Raw genomic sequence first — 19,961 nt, forward strand, 5'->3', positions numbered from 1 at the left:
AATGGAGTACATTCCCTTTCACTCCAGCCTGCATCTCTAGCTTTTTCCAGCTTTGTGTGTGTGTGTGTGTGTGTGTGTGTGTGTGTGTGTGTGTGTGTGTGTGTGTGTGTGTGTGTGTGTGTGTGTGTGTGTGTGTGTGTGTGTGTTTGTGTGTGTGTGTACTCACCTAGTTGTACTCACCTAGTTGTGTTTGCGGGGGTTGAGCTCTGGCTCTTTGGTCCCGCCTCTCAACCGTCAATCAACAGGTGTACAGATTCCTGAGCCTATCGGGCTCTGTCATATCTACACTTGAAACTGTGTATGGAGTCAGCCTCCACCACATCACCCCCTAATGTATTCCATTTGTCAACCACTCTGACACTAAAAAAGTTCTTTCTAATATCTCTGTGGCTCATTTGGGCACTCAGTTTCCACCTGTGTCCCCTTGTGCGTGTTCCCCTTGTGTTAAATAGACTGTCTTTATCTACCCTATCAATTCCCTTCAGAATCTTGAATGTGGTGATCATGTCCCCCCTAACTCGTCTGTCTTCCAGCGAAGTGAGGTTTAATTCCCGTAGTCTCTCCTCGTAGCTCATACCTCTCAGCTCGGGTACTAGTCTGGTGGCAAACCTTTGAACCTTTAGTCTTATCCTTGACTAGATATGGACTCCATGCTGGGGCTGCATACTCCAGGATTGGCCTGACATATGTGGTATACAAAGTTCTGAATGATTCTTTACACAAGTTTCTGAATGCCGTTCGTATGTTGGCCAGCCTGGCATATGCCGCTGATGTTATCCGCTTGATATGTGCTGCAGGAGACAGGTCTGGCGTGATATCAACCCCCAAGTCTTTTTCCTTCTCTGACTCCTGAAGAATTTCCTCTCCCAGATGATACCTTGTATCTGGCCTCCTGCTCCCTACACCTATCTTCATTACATTACATTTGGTTGGGTTAAACTCTAACAACCATTTGTTCGACCATTCCTTCAGCTTGTCTAGGTCTTCTTGAAGCCTCAAACAGTCCTCTTCTGTTTTAATCCTTCTCATAATTTTAGCATCGTCCGCAAACATTGAGAGAAATGAATCGATACCCTCCGGGAGATCATTTACATATATCAGAAACAAGATAGGACCGAGTACAGAGCCCTGTGGGACTCCACTGGTGACTTCACGCCAATCGGAGGTCTCACCCCTCACCGTAACTCTCTGCTTCCTATTGCTTAGATACTCCCTTATCCACTGGAGCACCTTACCAGCTACACCTGCCTGTCTCTCCAGCTTATGTACCAGCCTCTTATGCGGTACTGTGTCAAAGGCTTTCCGACAATCCAAGAAAATGCAGTCCGCCCAGCCCTCTCTTTCTTGCTTAATCTGTGTCACCTGATCGTAGAATTCTATCAAGCCTGTAAGGCAAGATTTACCCTCCCTGAATCCATGTTGGCGATTTGTCACGAAGTCCCTTCTCTCCAGATGTGTTACCAGTTTTTTTCTCACGATCTTCTCCATCACCTTGCATGGTATACAAGTCAAGGACACTGGCCTGTAGTTCAGTGCCTCTTGCCTGTCGCCCTTTTTGTATATTGGGACCACATTCGCCGTCTTCCATATTTCTGGTAGGTCTTCTGTCTCTAGTGACTTACTATACACTATGGAGAGTGGCAAGCAAAGTGCCTCTGCACACTCTTTCAGTACCCATGGTGAGATCCCATCTGGACCAACAGCCTTTCTAACATCCAGATCCAGCAGGTGTCTCTTGACCTCCTCTCTCGTAATTTCGAACTCCTCCAAGGCCGCCTGGTTTACCTCCCTTTCTCCTAGCACAGTGACCTCACCCTGTTCTATTGTGAAGACCTCCTGGAACCTCTTGTTGAGTTCCTCGCACACCTCTCTGTCATTCTCTGTATACCTGTCCTCGCCTGTTCTAAGTTTCAATACCTGTTCTTTCACTGTTGTTTTCCTTCTGATGTGACTGTGGAGTAGCTTTGGTTCGGTCTTGGCTTTGTTTGCTATATAATTTTCAAAATTTTTCTCTGCTTCTCTTCTCACCCTGACGTACTCATTCCTGGTTCTCTGGTATCTCTCTCTGCTTTCTGGTGTTCTGTTATTCCGGAAGTTCCTCCACGCCTTTTTGTTCAGTTTCTTCGCTTCCATACATGCCCTATTATACCATGGATTCTTCTGTTGCTTCTCGGATTTTTCCCTTTGGGCCGGGATGAACCTGTTTACTGCCTCCTGACACTTTTGGGTAACATAGTCCATCATACCCTGTACAGACTTGTCTCTGAGGTCTGTGTCCCAAGGTATTTCACTTAGGAAACTTCTCATCTGTTCATAATTCCCCTTTCGGTATGCCAGCCTTTTGATTCCTAGTTCTTTTTCGGGTGAGATAAGTCCTAGCTCTACCAGGTACTCAAAGTTCAATACACTGTGGTCACTCATTCCCAAGGGCGCTTCCATCTTAACTTCCCTTATATCCCATTCATTTAGGGTAAATATCAAATCAAGCATTGCTGGTTCATCTTCTCCTCTCATTCTTGTTGGTTCTTTGGTGTGCTGGCTTAGAAAGTTTCTTGTTGCCACGTCCAGCAGCTTAGCTCTTCATGTTTCTGGTCCTCCATGCGGGTCTCTGTTCTTCCAATCTATCTTCCCATGGTTGAAGTCTCCCATAATTAGTAGTCCAGATCCATTCCTGCTAGCAACAGAAGCTGCTCTTTCTATTATGTTAATGGTGGCCATGTTGTTTCTATCAACTCACCTAGTTGTGCTTGAGGGGGTTGAGCTCTGGCTCTTTGGTCCCGCCTCTCAACCGTCAATCAGCAGGTGTACAGGTTCCTGAGCCTATTGGGCTCTATCATATCTACACTTGAAACTGTGTATGGAGTCAGCCTTCACCACATAACTTCCTAATACATTCCATTTGTCAACCACTCTGACACTAAAAATCTCAGTGGCTCATTTGTTCACTCAGTTTCCACCTGTGTCCCCTCGTGCGTGTGCCCCTTGTGTTAAATAGCCTGTCTTTATTAACCCTGACGAATCCCTTGAGAATCTTGAATGTGGTGATCATGTCCCCCCTAACTCTTCTGCCTTCCAACGAAGTGAGGTTTAATTCCCGTAGTCTCTCCTCGCAGCTCATATCTCTCAGCTCGGATACTAGTCTGGTGGCAAACCTTTGAACCTTTTCCAGTTTAGTTTTATGCTTGACTAGATATGGACTCCATGCTGGAGTCGCATACTCCAGGATTGGTCTGACATATGTGGTATATAATGTTCTGAAAGATTCCTTACACAAGTTTCTAAAGGCCGTTCTTATGTTAGCCAACCTGGCATATGCTGCTGATGTTATCCTCTTGATATGAGCTTCAGGGAACATGTCTGGCGTGATATCAACCCCATTGTTTTTCTCTCGCTCTGACTCTTGAAGTATTTCATCTCCCAAATGATACCTTGTATCTGGTCTCCTGCTTCCTACCCCTATCTTCATTACATTACATTTGCTTGGGTTAAACTCTAACAGCCATTTGTTCGACCATTCCTGCAGCTTGTCCATGTCTTCTTGAAGCCTCAAGTTGTCCTCCTCTGTCTTAATCTTTCTCATAAGTTTGGCGTCGTCAGCAGACATTAAGAGGAATGAGTCTATACCCTCTAGGAGATCATTTACTTATATCAGGAACAGGATAGGTCCAAGTACAGAGCCCTGTGGAACTCCACTTGTGACTTCACGCCTTCCTGAGGTCTCACCCCTCACTGTAACTCTCTGCTTCCTATTCCTTAGATACTCCCTTATCCACTGGAGCGCCCTACCAGTTACTCCTGCCTGTTTCTCCGGCTTATGCATCAACCTTTTATAGGGGTACTGTGTCAAAGGCTTTCCGACAGTCTAAAAAAATGCAGTCCGCCCATCCTTCTCTTTCTTGCTTAATCTTTGTCACCTGATCGTAGAATTCTATCACGCCTGTAAGGCAAGATTTACCCTTAATGAACCCATGTTGATGGGTTGTCACGAAGTCTCTTCTCTCCAGATGTGTTACTAGGTTTTTTCTCACAATCTTCTCCATCATCTTGCATGGTATACAAGTTAAGGACACTGGCCTGTAGTTCAGTGCCTCTTGTCTGTCACCCATTTTGTATATTGGTACTACATTAGCAGTCTTCCATATTTCTGGTAGGTCTCCCGTTTCCAGTGACCTACTATACACTATTGAGAGTGGCAAGCAAAGTGCTCCTGCACACTCTTTCAATACCCATGGTGAGATTCCGTCCAGCCCAACAGCTTTTCTCACATTCAGCTCCAATAGGTGCTTCTTGACCTCATCTCTTGTAATTTCGAACCTATCCAAGGTCACCTGGTTTGCTGCCACCTCTCCTAACGCCGTGACTTCTCCCTGTTCTATTGTAAAGACCTCCTGGAGCCTTTTGTTGAGTTCTTCACACACCTCTTTGTCATTCTCTGTGTACCTGTCCTCGCCCACCCTAAGTTTCATCACCTGTTCCTTCACTGTTGTCTTCCTCCTGATGTGACTGTGGAGTAGCTTTGGTTCGGTCTTGGCTGTATTAGCTATATAATTTTCATACCTTTTCTCAGCTGCTCTTCTCACACTAACATACTCGTTCCTGGTTCTCTGGTATCTCTCTCTACTTTCTGGTGTTCTGTTATTACGGAAGTTCCTCCATGCCCTTCTGTTCAGCTCCTTTGCTCTCATACATTCCCTATTAAACCACGGATTCTTCCTTTGCTTCTCTGTTTTTTCCTGTCGGGCTAGGACAAACCTGCTTACAGCCTCCTGACATTTTTGGGTGACATAGTCCATCATGTCTTGTACGGACTTGGTTCCGAGTTCTGAGTCCCAATGTATATCCCATAGGAATTTATTCATCTCCTCATAGTTTCTGTTTCGGTATGCCAGCCCTTTGTTTCCCAGTTCTTTTTTGGGGGTGATAATTCCTAGCTCAACCAGGTACTCAAAGCTCAATACACTATGATCACTCATTCCCAAGTGTGTGTGTGTGTGTACTCACCTAGTTGTACTAACCTAGTTGTGTCTGCAGGATCGAGCATTGACTCTTAGATCCCGCCTTTCGAGCATCGGTTGTTTACAGCAATGACTCCTGTTTCATTTCCCTATCATACCTGGTTTTAAAATTATGAATAGTATTTGCTTCCACAACCTGTTCCTAAAGTGCATTCCATTTTCCCACTACTCACACGCTAAAAGAAAACTTCCTAACATCTCTGTGACTCATCTGAGTTTCAAGCTTCCATCCATGTCCCCTCGTTCTGTTACTATTCAGTGTGAACATTTCGTCTATGTCCACTCTGTCAATCCCTCTGAGTATTTTATACATTTCTATCATGTCCCCCCCTCTCCCTTCTTATTTCTAGTGTCGTAAGGCACAATTCCCTCAGGCGCTCCTCATACCCCATCCCTCGTAGCTCTGGGACGAGTCTTGTTGCAAACCTCTGAACCTTTTCCAGTTTCATTTTATGCTTCTGCAGATGGGGACTCCATGATTAGGAGGCATACTCTAAGACTGGCCTCACGTAGGCAGTGTAAAGCGCCCTAAATGCCTCCTTACTTAGGTTTCTGAATGATGTTCTAATTTTTGCCAGTGTAGAGTACGCTGCTGTCATTATCCTATTTATATGTGCCTCTGGAGATAGATTAGGTGTTACGTCCACACCCAGGTCTCTTTCGTGCGTCGTCACAGGTAGGCTGTTCCCCTTCATTGTGTACTGTCCCTTTGGTCTCCAATCTCCTAGTCCCATTTCCATAACTTTACATTTACCCTTGTTGAATTCCAGTAGCCATTTCTCTGACCATCTCTGCAACCTGTTCAGGTCCTCTTGGAGGATCCTGCAATCCTCATCTGTCACAACCTTCTCATCAACTTTGCGTCATCCGCAAACATCGACATGTAGGACTCTACGCCTGTAAACATGTCGTTAACATATACAAGAAATAGAATTGGTCCCAGCACCGATCCTTGTGGTACTCCACTTGTTACTGTTCGCCAGTCCGACTTCTCGCCCCTTCCCGTAACTCTTTGGCTCCTTCCTGTTAGGTAGTTCCTAATCCATGCTAGGACCTTTCCCCCCACCCCCGCCTGCCTCTCGAGTTTGAACAGCAGTCTCATGTGCGGTACTGTATCAAAGGCTTTTTGGCAGTCCAGAAATATGCGGTCTGCCCAACCATCTCTGTCCTCTCTTATCCTCGTTATTTTATCATAGAATTCCAGAAGGTTTGTTAGGCACTATTTCCCTGTCCAGAACCCATGTTGATGTTTGTTCACAAACCTAATGTTCTCCAGGTGTGCAACCAGTCGTAGCCTAATTATTCTTTCTAGTATTTTACAGGGGATGCTTGTCAGTGATACAGGTCTATAGTTAAGTGCCTCCTCTCTATCGCCTTTCTTGAAGATCGGCACGACATTTGCTTTCTTCCAGCAACAGGGCAATTCTCCCGACATAAGTGACTCATTAAAGATCATTGCCAGAGGCACGCTGAGGGCCTGTGCTGCTTCTTTTAGTATCCACGGTGATACTTTGTCTGGTCCAACTGCTTTAGTTGCATCTAGAGTTGCCAACTGTTTCATTACCTCCTCTGCTGTCACCTCTATATCTGATAGTCTTTCATCTAGGGTAACCCCTTCCAACAATGGGAGCTGCTCAGGCTCGGTAGTGAACACTCCATGGAAACTAGCATTTAGTGCCTCACAGATTTCCTTGTCACTTTCAGTATATGCCCCCTCTGTCTTCCTTAGTCTTGTCACTTGGTCGTTCACCGACATTTTTCTTCTTATATGACTGTGTAGTAACTTAGGTTGTTTTTTCGCTTTGATTGCAATATTGTTCTCATAGTCCCTTTCCGATGTTCGTCTTATGTTAATGTAATCGTTCCTAGCTCTGTTGTATCTGATCCTGTTGTCCTCTGTCCTTTGTCTTCTGTACTTCCTCCACTCCCGCCTGCTGGCCATTTTTGCTTCCTGGCACTGTCTATTAAACCATGGATTATTATATTCCTTCTTATTTTTCCCCTTTACTGTTGGTATAAATCTCTCTTCGGCCTCCTGGCATTTCTGTATGACTAGGTCCATCATATCTTGGACTGTTTTTCCTCTAATTTCTTCCTCCCACTGCACTTCACCCAGATAGTCCCTTATCCTCTTATAGTCCCCTTTCCTGTAGTCAACTCTCCATTCCCAGATCTCTTGTCCCATGGCCATGCGTGTGTGTGTGTGTGTGTACTCACCTAGTTGTACTCACCTAGTGTGTGTGTGTCTGCAGGATCGAGCATCGACTCGTGGATCCCGCCTTTCGAGCATAGGTTGTTTACAGCAATGACTCCTGTCCCATTTCCCTATCATACCTGGTTTTAAAATTATGAATAGTATTTGCTTCCACAACCTGTTCCTGAAGTGCGCTCCATTTTCCCACAACTCTCACGCTAAAAGAAAACTCCCTAACATCTCTGTGACTCATCTGAGTTTCAAGATTCCATCCATGTCCCCTCGTTCTGTTACTATTCCGTGTGAACATTTCGTCTATCTCCACTCTGTCAATCCCTCTGAGTATCTTATACGTTCCTATCATGTCCCCCCTCTCCCTTCTTCTTTCTAGTGTCGTAAGGCACAGTTCCCTCAGGCGCTCCTCATACCCCATCCCTCATAGCTCTGGGACGAGTCTCGTTGCAAACCTCTGAACCTTTTCCAGTTTCCTTATAGGTTTCTTCAGATGGGGACTCCATGATGAGGCGGCATACTCTAAGACTGGCCTCACGTAGGCAGTGTAAAGCACCCTAAATGCCTCCTTACTTAGGTTTCTGAATGATGTTCTAACTTTTGCCAGTGTAGAGTACACTGCTGTCATTATCCTATTTATATGTGCCTCAGGAAGATTAGGTGTTACGTCCACACCCAGGTCTCTTTCGCGCGTCGTCTGTGTGTGTGTACTCACCTAGTTGTACTCACCTAGTTGTGTTTGCGGGGGTTGAGCTCTGGCTCTTTGGTCCCGCCTCTCAACCGGCAATCAACAGGTGTACAGATTCCTGAGCCTATCGGGCTCTATCATATCTACACTTGAAACTGTGTATGGAGTCAGCCTCCACCACATCACTTCCTAATGCATTGCATTTGTCAACCACTCTGACACTAAAAAAGTTCTTTCTAATATCTTTGTGGCTCATTTGGGCACTCAGTTTCCACCTGTGTCCCCTTGTGCGTGTTCCCCTTGTGTTAAATAGACTGTCTTTATCTACCCTATCAATTCCCTTCAGAATCTTGAATGTGGTGATCATGTCCCCCCTAAATCTTTTGTCTTCCAGCGAAGTGAGGTTTAATTCCCGTAGTCTCCTCCTCTATGTGTGTGTGTGTGTGTGTGTGTGTGTGTGTGTGTGTGTGTGTGTGTGTGTGTGTGTGTGTGTGTGTGTGTGTGTGTGTGTGTGTGTGTGTGTGTGTGTGTGTGTGTGTGTGTGTTTGTGTGTGTGTGTGTGTGTGTACTCACCTAGTTGTTGTGCTTGCGGGGGTTGAGCTCTGGCTCTTTGGTCCCGCCTCTCAACCGTCAATCAACAGGTGTACAGGTTCCTGAGCCTATTGGGCTCTATCATATCTATACTTGAAACTGTGTATGGAGTCAGCCTCCACCATTTCCTAATGCATTCCATTTGTCAACCACTCTGACACTAAAAAAGTAGTTGTACTCACCTAGTTGGTGTGTGTGTGTGTGTGTGTGTGTGTGTGTGTGTGTGTGTGTGTGTGTGTGTGTGTGTGTGTGTGTGTGTGTGTGTGTGTGGGTGTGTGTATGTGTGTGTGTGTGTGTGTGTGTGTGTGTGTGTGTGTGTGTGTGTGTGTACTCACCTAATTGTGCTTGCGGGGGTTGAGCTCTGGCTCTTTGGTCCCGCCTCTCAACCGTCAATCAACTGGTGTACAGATTCCTGAGCCTATTGGGCTCTATCATATCTACATTTGAAACTGTGAATGGAGTCAGCCTCCACCACATCACTTCCTAATGCATTCCATTTGCTAACTACTCTGACACTGAAAAAGTTCTTTCTAACGTCTCTGTGGCTCATTTGGGTACTCAGCTTCCACCTGTGTCCCCTTGTTCGCGTCCCACCAGTGTTGAAAAGTTCGTCCTTGTTTACCCGGTCGATTCCCCTGAGGATTTTGTAGGTTGTGATCATGTCCCCCCTTACTCTTCTGTCTTCCAGTGTCGTGAGGTGCATTTCCCGCAGCCTTTCCTCATAACTCATGCCTCTTAGTTCTGGGACTAGTCTAGTAGCATACCTTTGGACTTTTTCCAGCTTCGTCTTGTGCTTGACAAGGTACGGGCTCCATGCTGGGGCCGCATACTCCAGGATTGGTCTTACATATGTGGTGTACAAGATTCTGAATGATTCCTTACACAGGTTCCTGAACGCCGTTCTGATGTTAGCCAGCCTCGCATATGCCGCAGACGTTATTCTCTTTATGTGGGCTTCAGGAGACAGGTTTGGTGTGATATCAATTCCTAGATCTTTCTCTCTGTCTGTTTCATTAAGTACTTCATCTCCTATTCTGTATCCTGTGCCTGGCCTCCTGTTTCCACTGCCTAGTTTCATTACTTTGCATTTACTCGGGTTGAACTTCAACAGCCATTTGTTGGACCATTCACTCAGTCTATCCAGGTCATCTTGTAGCCTCCTACTATCATCCTCTGTTTCAATCCTCCTCATAATTTTTGCATCGTCGGCAAACATTGAGAGGAACGAATCTATACCCTCTGGGAGATCATTTACATATACCAGAAACAGTATAGGTCCAAGGACTGACCCCTGCGGGACTCCACTTGTGACGTCTCGCCAATCTGAGACCTCACCCCTCACACAGACTCGTTGTCTCCTGTTGCTTAGGTATTCCTCTATCCACCGGAGTACCTTCCCTCTCACTCCAGCCTGCATCTCCAACTTTCGCACTAGCCTCTTGTGTGGCACTGTATCAAAGGCTTTCTGACAATCCAAAAATATGCAGTCTGCCCACCCTTCTCTTTCTTGCCTTATTTTTGTTGCCTGGTCGTAGAATTCAAGTAACCCTGTGAGGCAGGACCTGCCATCCCTGAACCCATGTTGATGCTGTGTTACAAAGTTCCTTCGCTCCAGATGCTCCACTAGTTTTTTTCGCACAATCTTCTCCATCAGCTTGCATGGTATGCAGGTTAGGGACACTGGCCTGTAGTTCAGTGCCTCCTGTCTATCCCCTTTCTTGTATATCGGGACTACGTTTGCTGCTTTCCAAGTATCTGGCAGTTCCCCTGTTGCCAGTGATTTGTTATACACTATGGAGAGTGGTAGGCTCAGTTCTCTTGCTCCTTCCTTTAGAACCCAAGGGGAGATTCCATCTGGGCCTATAGCCTTCGTCACGTCCAACTCTAGTAAACACTTCCTTACTTCCCCACTGGTAATCTCAAACTCTTCCAGTGGTTCCTGGTTAGCTATTCCCTCACTTACCTCTGGAATTTCTCCTTGTTCTAAGGTGAAGACCTCCTGGAATTTCTTATTCAATTCCTCACACACTTCCTTGTCATTTGTAGTGAATCCTTCCGCCCCTATCCTTAATCTCATAACCTGTTCCTTTACTGTTGTTTTTCTCCTAATGTGGCTATGCAACAATTTAGGCTGAGTCTTTGCCTTGCTTGCGATGTCATTTTCGTATTGTCTTTCTGCCTCTCTTCTCATCCTGACATATTCATTCCTGGCATTCTGGTATCTTTCTCTGCTCTCCAGTGTCCTGTTATTCCTATAGTTTCTCCATGCCCTTTTACTTTGCTGCTTAGCTAGCCTACATCTTTGATTAAACCATGGGTTTCTCATCTTCATTTCTCTGTTTTCCTTTTGGACTGGGATAAACTTGTTTGCTGCGTCCTTGCACTTCTGCGTGATGTAATCCATCATATCTTGGGCCGTCTTTCCCCTGAGCTCTGTTTCCCATGCTATATCTGTTAGGAATTTTCTTATCCCCTCATAGTTTCCCTTTCGGTATGCTAACCTTTTGGTTTCGGTATCCCTCCTCGAGTTCAATAACCCTTCTTCAATCAAGTACTCAAACACCAGTACACTGTGGTCGCTCATTCCTACTGGGTCCTCAAAACCGATTTCTCTTATGTCGGAGTCGTTCAGAGTGAAGACTAGGTCGAGTCTCGCTGGTTCGTCATTTCCTCTCATCCTTGTGGGTTCTCCGACATGCTGCGTTAAAAAGTTGCTTGTCACCACCTCCAATAGTTTGGCTCTCCACGTATCCTCGCCTCCATGCGGTTCCTTGTTCTCCCAGTCAATCTTTCCGTGATTGAAGTCGCCCATGATGAGCAGGTGGGATCTATTTCTACAGGCAGCAGAGGCTGCCCTCTCAATTATAGTGTTAACTGCCTTGTTGTTGTTTTCATACTCTTGACTGGGTCTCCTGTCATTTGGTGGAGGGTTGTATATTACTGCTACTACTATTCTTGGTCCTCCCATTGTTATGGTGCCTGCTATGTAGTCTCTGAACTCCTCACAGCCCGGGATGGCCATCTCCTTAAAACTCCATTCCCTTCTCATGAGTAGGGCCACTCCGCCTCCTCCTCTACCTTCCCTCTCTTTCCTTATTACTGTATACTCCTGGGGAAACACGGCATTCGTTATGATTCCAGAGAGTTTTGTTTCAGTGTGTGTGTGTGTGTGTGTGTGTGTGTGTGTGTGTGTGTGTGTGTGTGTGTGTGTGTGTGTGTGTGTGCGCGTGTGTGTAAGAGAGATATATTATATGTAATATCATAAATATATGTAGAAGATATAATAGAGGAAAAATAAATTTGTTAGAAAGGCAGGGTCCAAGAGCTAACAGCTCGATTCTGCAGATACAAAGAGTAAATACACACACACACACACAGACACACACACTCACACACACACACACACACACACACACACACACACACACACACACACACACACACACACACACACACACACACACACACACACACACACACACACACACACACACACACACACACACACACACACACACACACACAGAGGCCCACATCAAAAGAATATCATCAGCGGCATATGCTAGACTGGCCAACATAAGAACTGCCTTCAGAAACTTGTGTTAGGAATCTTTCAGAACCCTGTATACCACTTATGTAAGACCAATCCTGGAGTATGCAGCTCCAGCCTGGAGTCCATACCTAGTTAAACACAAGACAAAGTTAGAGAAGATTCAGCGGTATGCCACCAGGCTCGTCCCGGAACTGAGAGGATTGAGCTACGAGGAAAGGCTAAAGGAGCTGAACCTCACATCCCTGGAAAACAGAAGAGTATGGGGAGACATGATAACCACCTACAAAATTCTCAGGGGAATTGACAGGGTGGACAAAGACAAACTCTTCAGCACGGGTGGGACACGAACAAGGGGACACAGGTGGAAACTTAGTACCCAGATGAGCCACAGAGACGTTAGAAAGAATTTTTTCAGTGTCAGAGTAGTTAATAAATGGAATGCACTAGGAAGTGATGTGGTGGAGGCTGACTCCATACACAGTTTCAAATGTAGATATGATAGAGCCCAGTAGGCTCAGGAATCTGTACACCAGTTGATTGACAGTTGAGAGGCGGGACCAAAGAGCCAAAGCTCAACCCCCGCAAGCACAATTAGGTGAGTACAATTAGGTGAGTACACACACACACACACACACACACACACACACACACACACACACACACACACACACACACACACACACACACACACACACACACACACACACACACACATTGCTGAAATACTGGAAGACAGAGTAAGGGGAGACATGATTACCACCTTGAAAATTCTCAGAAAAATACATCTCAGGGAAGATAATGACAAACTATTTCACACGAACAAGAAGGCACAGGTTAAAACTTAGCACCCGAATAAGTCACAGATACAGTAGGAAGAATTTTCAGTGACAGATTAGTTAACAAATCGAATGGATTAGGCAGTGATGTGGTGAAGGCTGACTCAATAAACAGTTGATTGACAGTAGAAACAACCAAAAAGACGAAGATCAACCTCCTCAAGCACACGTAGTGAAGTACAACTTGGTGAAAACACACCATACACACACACGTTTGAATGCTGACCAAGCGATGACTGAGGTTGTGATATCACTCCGCACTGGGCCATATACTCACAATTCTACATATCGAACTGTTTTGGAAGAATTCACCAATGAACATGCAGTTGAATATATATATATATATATATATATATATATATATATATATATATATATATATATATATATATATATATATAATTTATATATATATATATATATATATATATATATATATATATATATATATATATATATATATATATATATATATATATATATATATATATATATAATATTAAATATGACCGAAAAAGTAAGATTAATAATTCTAACACGAATTTTCTCAATCTTTCGTACATTTCTTTTCACTGTTGGAGGTAATTCAAAAATCAATTCTCCAAAATTCATTTTTATTTCCTCATTAAGGATTAAGTTCCTCATTAAGATGAGGAACTTTCTAATGGGAATACCATGGGAAACAGAACTCTTAGACTGTACAGGATATGTACAGGGTATGATGGACTACGTCATTTAGAAGTGCCTGGAAGCTTCAGACAGGTTTCTCTAGGCCCTAAAAGAGAAAAATTAAAAGCAACAGAAGAATCCATGGTTCAATCAGGAATGTTAGGTAACGAAGCAATTGAGTACAAGAACATGGAGAAATTACAGGAGTCACAGAACACAAGAGAGCAGAGAGAGAGAGAGAGAGATACTTGAGTGTCAGCAATGAGTACCTCAAAGTGAGGAGAGAAACAGAGAGACAGTATGAAAATGACATTGCGAGTAAAGCTAAGAGCCAATCAAAACTGCTCGACAGCCACATCAGGAGGAAAACAGCAGTGAAGAAACAATTGATGATACTGAGAAAAGGGAAGAACAGATATTCAGAGACTGACAAGAAGGAGTCAGTGAAGAACTCAACTTAGGATTCCAGGAAGTCTTCACCATAGAACAAGGAGAAGCCCCCTGCACCAAATGAAGAGGCGGCAAACCAATCAACCTTGGAGGAATTTGAGCTCACCATTGATGAGGTCAAAAGGAATCTGTTAGAGCAGAATGTGACAAAGGTTGTTGGGCCTGATAGAGTCTCACCATGGATTCTTAAATTGGGTGTAGAAGCACTAAGTGTGCCACTCTCTATGGTGTATAACAGGTCACTGGAAACGGGAGACATACCGGAAAGCTGGATGACAGCTAATGTAGTCCCAATATACAAAAGGGTGACAGGCAAGAGGCACAGAACTACAGGCCAGCTTCCCTAACTTGTATACCATGCAAGGTATACCACCTATAATATTATCAGGGCAATTGACAGGGTGGACAAAGACAAACTATTTAGCACAGGTTGAACACGAACAAGGGGACACAGGGGAAACTTAGTACCCAATTGATCCACAGAGGCATTAGAAAGAAATTGTTTCAGACTCCATACACAGTTTCACATGAAGATTTGAATAGAGCCCAATAGGCTCAATAATCTCTACACCAGTTGATTGACAGTTGAGAGACGGGTCCAAAGATCCAAAGCTCATCCTCCGCAAGCACTACTTGGTGAGTACAACTAGCTGAGAACACACACTCACCACCAAACACACACTCCCTCACCACTAGTCAATAGCACACACTCCCCCGCCACTACTCAAACACACAATTGGGGTCTGGTAGCTGAGTCGACAGCGCGCGGGACTCGTAATCCTGTGGCCCGGGTTCGATTCCCGGCGCCGGCAGAAACAAATGTGCAGAGTTTCTTTCATCCTGCTGCCTCTGTTACCTAGCAGTAAATAGATACCTGGGAATTAGACAGCTGTTACGGGCTGCTTCCTGGGATTTGTGTGCGAGTGAAAAAAATAGTTATTAGTTAGTAACAGTTGATTGATTGGCAGTTGAGAGACGGGCGGAAAGAGCAGAGCTCAACCCCCGCAAGCACAACTTTGTGAATGCTAGGTGAATACACACACTCACCACCAAACACACTCCCCTACCACTACTCTAACACACACACGCTCACCACCAAACTCCTCTTCCTCACCCCTAGTCAAACACACACGCTAACCACCAAACACACTCTTCCTCACCCCTAGTCAAACACACACACTCACCACCAAACACACTCTCCCTCACCATTAGTCAAACACACACGCTTACCACTAAACACACTCTACCTGACGTTAGTCAAACACACACGCTTACCACTAAACACACTCTACCTGACGTTAGTCAAACACACACATTCACCACCAAACACACTCTCCCGTCAAACACACACCTCGGGGCCTCGTAGCCTGGTGGATAGCGCGCAGGACTCGTAATTCTGTGGCGCGGGTTCGATTCCCGCACGAGGCAGAAACAAATGAGCAAAGTTTCTTTCACCCTGAATGCCCCCTGTTACCTAGCAGTAAATAGGTACCTGGGAGTTAGTCAGCTGTCACGAGCTGCTTCTTGGTGTGTGTGTGTGGTGTGGAAAAAAAGTAGTTAGTAAACAGTTGATTGACAGTTGAGAGGCGGACCGAAAGAGCAGAGCTCAACCCCCACAAACACAACTAGGTGAATACAACTAGGTGAATACACACGCTCACCACCACACACACTCTTCCTCACCACTAGGCAAACACACAACAGGACTATTATGTTGCGAGGAGAGAGAGTAGGAAAAGGCTGGGATTTTGAGGAGATGGTTATTCAGGGCTGTAAAGGTTCCAGTGACTACATAACAGGTACCAAAGCAACTGGACGACAAAAAATTATAGTCGCAGTCATATATAATCTCCACCAAATGACTGAAGGCCCAGACAGGAATATGATAGACATACCGGAAAGCTGGAAGACAGCTAATGTAGTCCCAATATACAAAAGGGTGACAGGCAAGAGGCACAGAACTACAGGCCAGCTTCCCTAACTTGTATACCATGCAAGGTATACCACCTATAATATTATCAGGAGAATTGACAGGGTGGGGAAAGACAAACTATTTAGCACAGGTTGAACACGAACAAGGGGACACAGGTAAAAACTTAGTACCAAATTGAACCACAGAGGTATTAGAAAGAAATTTGTTCAGACTCCATACACAGTTTTACATGAAGATATGAATAGAGCCCAAAGGCTCAATAATCTCTACACCAGTTGATTGACAGTTGAGAGACGGGTCCAAAGAGTCAAAACTCAACCCCCGCAAGCACTACTTGGTGAGTACAACTAGCTGAGAGCACACACTCACCACCAAACACACACTCTCTCACCACTTGAAAAACACACACACTCACCACCAAACACACACAACCTCACCAATAGTCAAACACACACGCTCCCCACCAAACACACTCCCCTACCACTACTCAAAAACACACACTCATGTTCACCATTTACATAATTGAGAGAGCAGCTAATGTTGCTAGCAGGAATGGATCTGGACTACAAATCATGGGAGACTTCAACCACGGGAAGATAGATTGAGAGAACAGAGACCCACATGGCGAACCAGATACATGGAGAGCTAAGCTGCTGGACGTGGCAACAAGAAACTTTCTAAGCCAACAAATTAAGGAACCAACAAGAATGAGAGGGAAAAATGAACCAGCCATGCTCGATCTAATATTTTACACTAAATGAGTGGGATATAAGGGAAATTAAGTTGGAAGCACCCTTGGGAATGAGTGATCACAATGTATTGATCTTTGAGTACCTGGTAGACCTAGGATTTATCTCCCCCAAAAAGAACTAGAAAACAAAAGGCTGGCATACCGAAAGGGGAATTATGAGAAGACAAGTTTCCTAAGAGAAATGCCATGAGACACAGACCTTAGAGCTAAGTCTGTACAAGATTTGATGAACTATGTCACCCAAAAGTGTTAGGAGGCAGTAAACAGGTTTATCCCGGCCCAAAAGGAAAAATCCGAGAAGCAAAAGAAGAATCCATGGTAAAATAGGGCATGTATGGAAGCAAAGGTACTGAACAAAAAGAGTGTGGAGGTACTTCCGAAATAACGGAACACCAGAAAGCAGAGAGAACCAGGAATGAATATGGTTAGAGTGAAAAGAGAAGCAGAGAAAAATGATGAAAATGACATAGGTAGCAAAGCTAAGACCGAACCAAAGCTACTCCACAGCCACATCAGGAGGAAAACAACAGGGAAAGAACAGGTAATGAAACTTAGAACAGGCGAGGACAGGTATACAGAGAATGACAAAGAGGTGTGTGAAGAACTCAACAAGAGGTTCCAGGAGATCTTCCAATAGAACAAGGTGAAGTCGCTGCAATAGGAGAGAGGGGAATTAAACAAGGCGGTCGTGGAAGGGTTAGACATTACGAGAGATGTGGTCAAGAGACACCTGTAGGATCTGGATGTGAGATTGGATGTTGGTCCATACAGGATCTCTCCATGGGTACTGAAAGAGTGTGCAGATGCACTTTGCTTGCCACTCTCCATAGCGTATAGTAGGTCACTAGAGATGGGAGACCTACTAGAAATATGGAAGACGGCAAATATGGTCCCAGTATAAATAAAGGGTGACAGACAAGAGGTACTGAAATACAGGCCAGTGTCCTTGACTTGTATACCATGCAAGGTGATTGAAAAGATAGTGTGAAAAAACTTAGTAACACTTCTGCAGAGAAGGGACTTCGTGACAAATCGCCAACATGGGTTCAGGGTGGGTAAATCTTGCCTTACTGGCTTAATAGAATTCTACGATCAGGTGACAAAGATTAAACAAGAAAGAGAAGGTTGGGCAGACTGCATTTTCTTGGATTGTCGGAAAGCCTTTGACACAGTACCCCATAAGAGGCTGGTACATACGCTGGTACATAGGCAGGTGTAGCTGGTAAAGTGCTCCAGTGGATAAGGGAGTATCTAAGCAATACGAAGCAGAGTGTTACAGTGAGGGGTGAGACCTCAGATTGGAGTGGTCACCAGTGGAGTCCCACAAGGCTCTGTACTCGGGCCTATCCTGTTTCTGATTTACATAAATGATCTCCTGGAGGACTCATTTCTCTCAATGTTTGTTGACGATGCCAAAATTATGAGAAGGATTAAAACCTCCCCTTGTGTGATAACTATATTCTAGTTATTATATGTAGTTATCATATTGTGTATGATAACTATATTCTAGTTATCTTACAATAACTAGACGGTTATTACTAGACGGACAAGAGGAGGACTGCTTGAGGCTTCAAGAAGACCTAGACAAACTGAAGGTATAGTCGAACAAATGGTTGTTAGAGTTTAATCCAAGCAAATGTAATGTAATGAAGATTGGTGTAGTTAGCAGGAGGCCAGATACAAGGTATCATTTGGGAGATGAAATTCTTCAAGAGTCCGAGAGAGAAAAAGACTTAGGGGGTGAATATCACGCCAGACCTGTCCCCTGCAGCCCATATCAAGACTTGTGTAAGGAATCATTCAGAACTTTGTATACTACATATGTCAGGCTAATCCTGGAGTATGCAGCCCCCAGCATGGAATTCATATCTAGTCCAAAATAAGACTAATCTGGAAAAGGTTCAAAGGTTTGCCACCAGATTAGTACCCGAGCTGAGAGGTATGAGCTACGAGGAGAGACTACGGGAATTAAACCTCACTTCGATGGAAGACAGAAGAGTTAGGGGGGACATGATCATCACATTCATGATTCTCAAAGGAATTGATAGAGTAGATAAAGACAGGCTATTTAACGCAAGGGGCACACGCACTAGGGGACATAGGTGGAAACTGAGTGCCCAAATGAGCCACAAAGATATTAGAAAGAACTTTTTAGTGTCAGAGAAGTTGACAAATGGAATGCATTTGGAAGTGATGTGGTGAAGGCAGACTCCAAACACAGTTTCAAGTGTAGATATGACAGAGCCCATTAGGCTCAGGAACCTGTACACCAGTTGATTGACGGTTGAGAGGCAGGATCAAAGAGCCAGAGCTCAACCCCTGCAAGCACAAATAGGTGAGTACACACGCTCACCACCAAACACACTCTTTCACTACTACACAAACACACACACACACACGCTCACCACCAAACACACTCTCTCACTACTACACAAACACACACACACACACGCTCACCACCAAACACAGTCTCTCACTACTACACAAACACACACACTCACCCCCAAACACACTCTCTCACTACTACTCAAACACACACACGCTCACCACCAAACACACTCTCTCACTACTACACAAACACACACACTCACCCCCAAACACACTCTCTCACTACTACTCAAACACACACACGCTCACCACCAAACACACTCTCTCACTACTACTCAAACACACACACTAACTACCAAGCACACTCTCCCTCACCACTACTCAAACACACACACTAACTACCAAGCACACTCTCCCTCACCACTACTCAAACACACACTAACCACCAAACACACTCCCCCACTACGACTAAACACTCACACTCACCACCAACACACTCTCCCTCACCACTTGACAAAAACATACTGAAGGGCATTTTCCTTGTCATGCTCTGGTCCTCGCAGGCGTGTGATAAGGAATTCGTTAGCGATGATAAATTGATCTGATATAGATTACGAATCGAGGAGTGTTTGAACGTCTCAAGGTCGACCAGCGACTTATTTGATACCTTGAATATAGTAATCACACATAATATGATCTATCTTGAGGTTATCTTGAGATGATTTCGGGGTTAGCCTCCCAGCGGCCCGGTCCTCGACCAGGCCTCCTTTTTGTTACACACACCCAGGAAGCAGCCCGTAGCAGCTGTCTAACTCCCAGGTTTATAATTTACTGCTAGGTAACAGGGGCATCAGGGTGAAAGAAACATTTTGTCCATTTGTCTCCGCCTCCACCGGGGATGGAACCCGGGACCTCAGGACTACGAATCCGAAACGCTGTCC

General features: G+C 44.8%; 1 protein-coding gene across 1 annotated transcript in view; it reads right to left on the minus strand.

Moving 5' to 3' along the window:
• Positions 1-19,550, minus strand: part of LOC123761007 (uncharacterized) — a 304,005-nt gene extending 284,455 nt beyond the window's left edge. The window contains exon 1 of the mRNA XM_069339269.1: positions 19,507-19,550. The gene's annotated coding sequence lies outside the window, so the exon portion shown is untranslated. The remainder of the gene's footprint in view (positions 1-19,506) is intronic.
• Between the last annotated feature and the right edge of the window lie 411 nt (positions 19,551-19,961).

This window comes from Procambarus clarkii, chromosome 41 (assembly GCF_040958095.1).
Source record: "Procambarus clarkii isolate CNS0578487 chromosome 41, FALCON_Pclarkii_2.0, whole genome shotgun sequence".
NCBI lineage: Eukaryota > Metazoa > Arthropoda > Malacostraca > Decapoda > Cambaridae > Procambarus > Procambarus clarkii.